General features: G+C 41.5%; 1 long non-coding RNA gene across 1 annotated transcript; it reads left to right on the top strand.

Moving 5' to 3' along the window:
* The first annotated feature begins 353 nt into the window (after positions 1-353).
* Positions 354-7,250, top strand: LOC110125352 (uncharacterized). Its single transcript, XR_011487654.1, has 2 exons — positions 354-5,436; positions 6,835-7,250. It is a non-coding gene; the product is annotated as an uncharacterized lncRNA (long non-coding RNA).
* The last annotated feature ends 1,317 nt before the right edge of the window (positions 7,251-8,567 follow it).

Genomic DNA, 8,567 nt, shown 5'->3' on the forward strand with positions numbered 1-8,567 from the left:
TCGGAACCCTGGGCCCCTGAGGCCTATGCTTCCTGTTATCAGAAAGTATTGGAGTATGTTGTGCTCTGCTATACTGTCTTAAGTAAGTTATAGTTCCTTTGAAATCATAAAATGTCTTTTACCTCCTTGTTCTCTGGCCCCATGCCCTGCTCACAGATGCTCAGCAAATATTGGCCACTGCCGCCATGGTGATGATGAAGATGAGGTGCACCTGCAGACAGCTCCTGAGAGCCACTCGCTGGCTTCCCTGGCTCTGGCCTCTCCAGCGCTGTGCGTCTGGAAGTCGATGGCCCATAAGTCCAGGCAAAGCATCTCAAAGGGGTGTTATTGCTCCCCAAGCTGTGCTTTTGGTTGTCTACTGGGTAAACATGAGCAACTCTGCCCTTATTCCTCCTCCTTTGAGCACTGGCCTGAAAGTGACTCAACAGGAAACCCAAGGCTCTCAAACACTGCCTGACGAACCCAACTTCCAAGCTGTGTCTTTGACCCCACGCCTGTACTTACCTTTCTCCTCTTCCCCATCCATGTTCTTTTAACATCCACCTCTTCCAGGTAACTGCTTTAATTCCTTAAGCCTTCAAGTAATCTTCCTTCTCTAATAATAATACTTTAAGCTATTATTTATTGAACTTTTTAGACTCCACACCAGTGCTTTATATCCATTATCTCATTTGATGCTCACAACGAGCTTATGAGATAGGTGATATTATTACTCTCATTTTACAGACAGGGAAGTAAGGCTAAAAGTTGTTGAATAATCTGTATGAAGTTGTAGAGGTAATAAATAACCAGAGCAAGATTTAAACCCAGGCAGTCAGACCCCAGAACCTAGGGGCTTAACATTGCAACCATAGTGAGCTCCGATTAGTTTAGAGCTGGTCTAATTATGTATTATTTACTCATTGATACCTTCTCCAAATATTTATTAGGCACCAACTACATTCAAAAGACCTTTGTCACTATTAAGAGCATATGTTAACAGTCCTCATCCTCTTAGTGTCTGTATGTGTCAGTATAATCCTCAAAATTTGACTGTACCCCCTTGAGAGCAGCTCCCATTTCCTGCTTCTCTTATCTATTCCCACTTTCCTTCCCCACTGCATTCACATGCTTAGTGCTGGGTTCAGATGCTCACCAGATTCATGAACTTGATTGCCTTACAGCGTCCACAGTCTAGGACACACATGGTGCATCCTCAGATCAGTGGGGAGGTTAGACAGTTTCGATTTCATTTTACCTGACTCCAAGCAGCCCTGCCTAAAATGATAGCATTCTAGGAAATACCACCATCTAATTTAGGGGTTGGCAACTGTAGTAGTGGGCCAATCAATTACTGCTGCCTATTTCTGCAAGACCCAGGACCCAAAACTAATTTTTATATTACTGATTACAAAACAATCAAAAGTAAAATACTATTTTGTAACACATAAAAATCATGTGAAATTAAGTTTTAGGTACATAAATAGCTTATTGGAACATAGTGATGCTCATTTGTTGCATGTTGTTTGTGGTTGCAGTTGTGCTGTGGCATCGTCACACCCTTGCTGGACATGCTACCAATTGCAGTAGTGCAGTTACAACTTGACAGTGTCTCCAGTGCCACACTTACCATTATACTATAACATTTTATTTTATTTTTTATTACCAGTGCACACCCATCATGTTAAAGCAAAAAGGGAGAGAAAAGTAGACTTCAAATGTCACGTTTTTAAGGCACTTTTAGGCTTCTCCAGTAGCTCAGTGGTAAAGAATCAGCCTGCCAATGCAGGAAACACAGGAGACATGAGTTCCATCCCTAGGTTGGGAAGATCCCCTTGAGGAGGAAATGGCAACCCACTCCCATATTCTTGTTTGGGAAATCCCATGGACAAAGGAACCTGGCGGGCTGCAGTCCACAGGGTTGCAAAGAGTCAGACATGACTGAGCATGCACGCACCTAAGTGAAGGGTAGGGTTTTACTTTTGGACTTGCTATAGGATTAGAGGGTAAAGCATTATGTTTATTATGCAGTGACACAATAGCTATGCTAAAGCAATACGATATATTTTTATGTGACCAGACTAAATACTCATCACAGTGTTCCTAACTTATAGGAGGCAGCAAGTAGAAAAAATAGAATTTAAAATGAAATATTTTTTCACAGCAGAATTTCTCAGCAAAAAATGAAAGAGAAACAGCATCCAAAGTAAGCTTCTGAGTGGCTCATCTGTTAGTCAAGTGAGGAAAGCTGTTTACCTATGTTGAGTTAATTAAATCATATTCAATTGAAGCAGGTAAAGAAATATGTCCAGAGAAAATAAACTTGTTTAAGACTACTAGGCTTTTGGAAAAGATTGACAAAATAACATTAATATTCAGTTGAAAGCAAAGCAAATAATTTTGAATGCTTTTCTGTTGTTCCTGAGAGTTGATGGATGTTTCTGATGCTGCTCAATTGTTTATTTGAGGAGTAAATACTAAGTTTGAAGTGACTTAAGAATTAGCCTCTGTGAATATCTGTGGAACAACTATCTGCAACGATCTTTTAAAGTAAAGAAAATACTAATTCCTGAAGTGGAATCTGCTAAACTATGTGGCATCTGATGGTAAAAATACATGTGGAGAAGAAAAGGGCTGAGTCAGAAAAATTTTCAAGCTTGTGAAAGTGTATTGTTAAAGCTTGTGATTAATTATGGTGTTACTCATCAGCAGATACTCTGAAAATTTTGAATCTTTCACATTATGAAACCAGTGGTGTCAATGGTGAACTTCATTTGCTCTTATAAGCTTAGTCATGCTCACTTCTGGGATTTTGGGGTCAGAAACAGAAGCTGAATACCTTCACTTGCCCTACCACACAAGAGTTCAATGGCTTAGCAGTGGCCATATTTCATTGTGACGTTTTGGGTTCAGGCTGAGATTGAAATTTTTTTCAATGAGAAGAATCATCTTCATCCACTGTTTTTGAACACAAATGGCTTTGGAAATTAGCTTTTGTGGCAGATTAATGTTTCTTAATGAATTTAATCTAAAGTTACAAGGGAAAACAATGCTTAGCTGTGAAACTTATGCTGCAGTAAAATTATTCAAAGACAACTAACATTGTTTGAATGTCATACTGTAATGTCATACTGTTTTGTGGGCTTCCTGTTCTGTCCAAAGTTTAAGTAAGAAATTGCATTTTCATTGCCACACATATTAGTAGCAGCTATTTTCTGAGTTCAAACTACATTTTCAGCAGTGTTTTCCTGGACCTCAGTGCAAGTGTAAAGGAACTTTCTATTTTTCAAAATCCATTTAACTGTGCAATTAAAAAGCTTTCTCCTTAATCTTAAAACTGATAGGAATTACTCTTTAATATGATGCTATGTTTTAAGGCAAATATAAAGAAATGAATCTAGTAGAAGCCTATTAATACCTTCTAAAAAAGGTGAATGTGCTCAATTAAATTGATGTTTGTGGATTGATATCAGTATTTGGCAATATGTATCCATGTGAGAAGACATTTAAAAATATATAAAATCTCATTACATGTCAGTAACAGCAGATGAATATTTGCAATTGATTTTGGGTGATGAGAAAAAATAACTTTGAGCCTCAACTAAATGAAACATTATTCCTTAAAAAGGAATTGCAGTTTTTCTCATAGGGTTTCCTGGGTGGCTCATTGGTAAAGATTCCACCTGCCAATGAAGGAGACATAGGAAACATGGCTCTGATCCCTGAGTCAGGAAAATCTCCTGGAGGAGGAAATGGCAACCCACTCCAGTATTATTGCCAGGATAATCCCATGGACAGAAGGGCCTGACTGGCTACAGTCCATGGGGTTGCAAAGAGTCGGACATGACTGAGCACTCACGCAGTAGTAGTAGACCTATATTACAAAAAATTGTATTCAATTATTAGTTTTTATATTTTGAATTTTATCAAAAAATCGTAGAAATTTGTTTTCCCTCTTGTTATATATAAGAAAGTATGTGATATACTTTTAGTCCACAAATGCCTAAAATATGTATTGTCTGGATTTTATAGAAAGTATTAGCCCACCCCTAATTTAATTTATACTGGAACTGTCCAGGGACAAGACAAGTAAGCAGACAGGCAATAACCAAAGATCCTATTTTCTTTTTTTTTAAAGATCCTATTTTCTTGAATCTCAGTTAAGACTTAAATCCTTAGTGGAATGAACGTAACAAAACAGAAACAGACTTAAAGATACAGAGAACAAACTCTTTGTTATCAGAGAGAAGAAGGGTAGGGAGGAGCAAAGTAGGTGAAGGGGATTAAGAGGTATAGACTATTAGGTATAAAATAAATAAGTTATAAGAATGTGATGTACAGCACAAGGAATATAGCCATTATTTTATAATGACTTTATGTGGAGCATAATCTATAAAAACATTGAATCACTATGTTGTACACATGAAAGTAAAATAATATTGTAAGTCAACTATATTGCAATTTTTGAAAGTCTTTAGTTCTGAAATTTATCTGATTGCTTTTTGTGCTGTCACATCATCAGCAAGGTCATCAGGTCATTGTGGGAATCAGTTTTAATTTGTTCTGAGTCAGTTCTTTGCAACAGAGTAATGAAACTCTTTATTTGCAATAAAGAAGCCCAAGCATTTCAATAAAGAAACCCAAAGCTTTAGCAGCCTGAATTGGCTCAGTTGGTTTTTGGTTTATGGGAACTGTCGCCCTCTGAAGCAGACAAAATGCCTCTAGGGATGGAAAAGGCAGAGGTTGAGGAAATCCTCTGGAGTGCTTGATGTGGTTGTGGAAGGGAGTACGTTCAGAGGTTTTGGACATACTTGGGGTGTTGAAAGAGAACAGAGGGGCCTCCTGAGTGGGGACAGAACCCTGGGCTCAAGGCAGGGATGAGGTGTGGCCTTTAGCTCAGCTCAGCCCTGTCCATGGGTCAGAGTTGATACTTCTCTGTCTTCCTTCAGACCTCTTTTGTTTGCTCTTTGCATATTTGTGTTCAAGAGGGGGGGCAGTAACACTTTTTTACAGATGAGGAAAATGAAGCTCAGAGAAGCTAAGTAGGTAACCAGAAACTTAACTGACATAGTCAGCATAAGGTGGAGTGAGGACTTAAAAACCAAGGACTCTGCCTCCCAATGTAATTCCTTTGCCCTCTGACTAGCACTATGCTGGACATGGCTGATTGATCAGAGGGTCTCCAGAGGACTTCCCCATTCAAAAGATATTGTGCTGCAAACCCAGGGTTAGTTTTGCTCATTGCTTTCTTGTGGCACCCTCTTTCAAAATGTGAATTGGCATATTAAAGCTTTAATGCTCTTTTTTTTTAAGACTTTTTTTTTTTTTTTTTTTGCCATGCCACGTGGCTTGCGAGATCGTAGTTCTCTGACCACGGATTGAAACTGGGCCTTTGGCAGTGAAAGAAGAGCCTTAACCACTGGACCATCAGGGAATTCAAGACATTATCACTCTTAAGTAAGTTCTTTTCTTTGTTTACTCACATCTAAGACAAGAATGTTTTTGTTAGGAGTTTTACAAGCAGAGATGACAAGGGTTCTGAAAAGGTAAGTGAGGGATGCTGAATTTAGATTTTCCCTTTTCATAGTTTTGCTTGGAGCCCCACAGGACTCATGTCACGTGAAAACTTGTTCTCCTCCTGGGGGAAGAAGAAATGAATCTGGACTCTTCCAGGAAATGTCAGCTGTTGGTCTGTTGTCTGAACCTCTCACCAGGTACAGGGCTGTCTCGGTGCCCTTCTCCAAGCTGGTGTCCAGCCTCTGCGTGGCCATTCCCTCTGATGGAGGAGGCCCTGGGAACTACCCACGCCTGGGTAATTACAGCCATGGGGAATATCCATCTGCTTGGAGCTATAAAGCTACCTGGGAACTCTGTTCCTTGGCTTCTATTCTGCCTTCTGAAACAATGTAAATCAGGGCCCATCAGATTCTTCCTTCAGGTGATTTCAGAAAACAATTGTCCAGGCTTCCTCTTGTATCTCCTCTTCCCTGTCTTTATCTCTTTTGTTCTTTTCACTTTTTGTATATGACAGGATCTCCAGAACACTTACAATCCTGGCTTCCAGCTCTGGTTACACTATAATTTGTCAACTCCTCTCATAAAGCTGGCACTCAGAACTGATTGGTCACATTCATTCATGTTTGTCTATTCAACAGACATTTGTGTGGGCTTGCTTTATGCTGAGTCCTGGACACATGTCTGGGGGATGCAAGATCAGATTCAGTTTCTGGCTTTGTGGTGCTGATTAATTTAATTATCAAATAATCAAACTCATTCTCTCACCTCCAGTATGTCTATTGCACCCCCTTTTCTTCTCTTTGAGGAAGACACAGGCAGAGACAGGCCAAAGTTTCACAAAAGGAGCGCTGGGAAAGGCTCTGGATGAGTTTTGAGGCAGGGCTCTGTTGGTTCAGCCAGTTGTGGGGAATGCTATGTCTGGGCGGCAGTTTTTCACAGCTGTCAAGGTCTTTCCCTCATAGCAGTGAAATTACATTTCTCTTTAATGTCCTCCCTGGCCTTGGAGCACCAGCTTGAATCAAGGCTGGCTCAGTTGTCCCAGGCTGGCCCACTGGCTGATTCTTAGAGCTCTGGATGTCCACTGTGGCAGCAGATGGTGCAGGTCAGTGTGGCCCCTCCTGCCAGCCTTAGAATAGTGACAGCCCCAGCCCCGGCACAGACTGCATGGCAGTAGTGAGGTAGAAACTTGGTCTCCTTCCCCAGGCTCAGGAATAGCAAGAGACCAACTGATAACAGTATTATTTTTAGTCTTCTTGCTCATGTTTCATTATTGTTTCTATTTTTGTGTACTGATTGTTCTGATCACGCAAAATCTAAAGAGGAGTTTCATCTCTACAGACACCCTGGGCCTGGGAGCTCACCCAAATCAGAAGAATGGAGAGGGCATTATGAAAGAGTCAGACCTGAAGAGTAAGACCTCCCTCAGGTGACAGAGCTGGAGCCAGAGCTGGTGGCAGGATTCTGACTTTGAAGAGGATGAGACACATTGGGATGAGAAGGCTGAATGGCCTCTCAGTCTGAGTTGAAAGGAGGTGAATTTCAACCCTTTTCCCACATGGTGGGCTTGGGAGCATGGGGCCCACCGCTAGTGTTCTTTCTTACCCAAGGGAATGCAGACCTGGCTTTGAAGTGTGACCTGGTTATTAGAGAGGAAGAGGGTTGTATGGTTGAAATAGCTTAAGATCAAGGCCAAAATGAATAGACCCAGAAAGTTTGGAAGAGAATAAAAGTCGGAGTGATGGTGATATGATGAAGTTTTAGGTTCTTGCTGAGCCTTGAATTCTTGCTTTGAAATCTGTTTGTCCTCCTAGCCATGGAGCATGTTGGAGCTGGGCTGGGCACTAACCACAAACCTGGGATCCACTACAGAGTCTTCTCCTGTCCACTGCCAAACCATGCGTCCTTGGGCTAAGTACTCCCCTCTCTGTTCCAGCTTCCACTTTTGTTGACTCGCGAGCCAAAGAGGGGATGTATGAGTGTCTGTGGACACCTGGTGGCAGTTTAGAGGAATTAAAGCCAGGTCATCAGAGAGCGGAGCCCTGGGTACATTGCACAGGTTGTGTGTCATGTGTCCCAAAGCACTGCCTGGGTTTGGAAGCTAAGTTAGTCAATCTGTTATCAGTCTGAGGGTTTCATCCTGGGAAGATGGTCCTGTTTTATGGTTCAGATTTGTCTAGAAATTTATCCTTGTTGCTGGCCAAAACCCTCACATTTGGTTTAGTTTGACTATTCCCATGAGTTCTTCCCATGTGGGGCTAGTGGTAAAGAATCTGCCTGCCCATGCAGGGGGCACAAGAGACACAGGTTTGATTCCTGGGTCAGGAAGATACCCTGGAGTAGGAAATGGCACCCTACTCTCCAGTATTCTTGCCTAGAAAATTCCATGGGCAGAGGGGCCTGGTGGGCTACAGTCCATGAGACCACAAAGAGTTGGACACAACTGAGCACACTTCTGTGAACTGAGGTGTGAGTTCACTGAGCTCACTTCTGTGAGCTTAGGACTTCTGTGAACAATGTCCTTTCTTGGTCCCACAGATTTTATTCTAGAGGTAAGATGCTTGTGGATCTGGGACTAACTCAGCGTGTGAAATATACCAGAAGTATTACGGTCAAGTTCCTATTATCATCCTCATTTTATAGATAAAAAACTGAGGCATGGAGAGAGGTTATATGACCTACCTGAAATCACATAGCTAGTCAAAGAGAGGGAGTGGATTTTAACCAAAATGGTCTACTACAGATCTCTAAGTTTGAATAAACCACTGACGGTTTGACATTCATGTACATTTCTTGAGGGATCCTGATAAAGCTCTTCAGTCAGTCAGTCAGTTCAGTTGCTCAGTCGTGTCCGACTCTTTGCGACCCCATGAATTGCAGCACACCAGGCCTCCCTATCCATCACTAACTCCTGGAGTTTACTCAGACTCATGTCCATCGAGTCGGTGAAGCCATCCAGCCATCACATCCTCTGTCATCCTCTTTTCCTGCCTTCAATCTTTCCCAGCATCAGGGTCTTTTCCAATGAGTCAATTCTTTGCATCAGGTGGCCAAAATATTGGAATTTCAGCTTC

Source organism: Odocoileus virginianus, chromosome 5 (genome assembly GCF_023699985.2).
Source record: "Odocoileus virginianus isolate 20LAN1187 ecotype Illinois chromosome 5, Ovbor_1.2, whole genome shotgun sequence".
NCBI classification, from domain to species: Eukaryota; Metazoa; Chordata; class Mammalia; order Artiodactyla; family Cervidae; genus Odocoileus; species Odocoileus virginianus.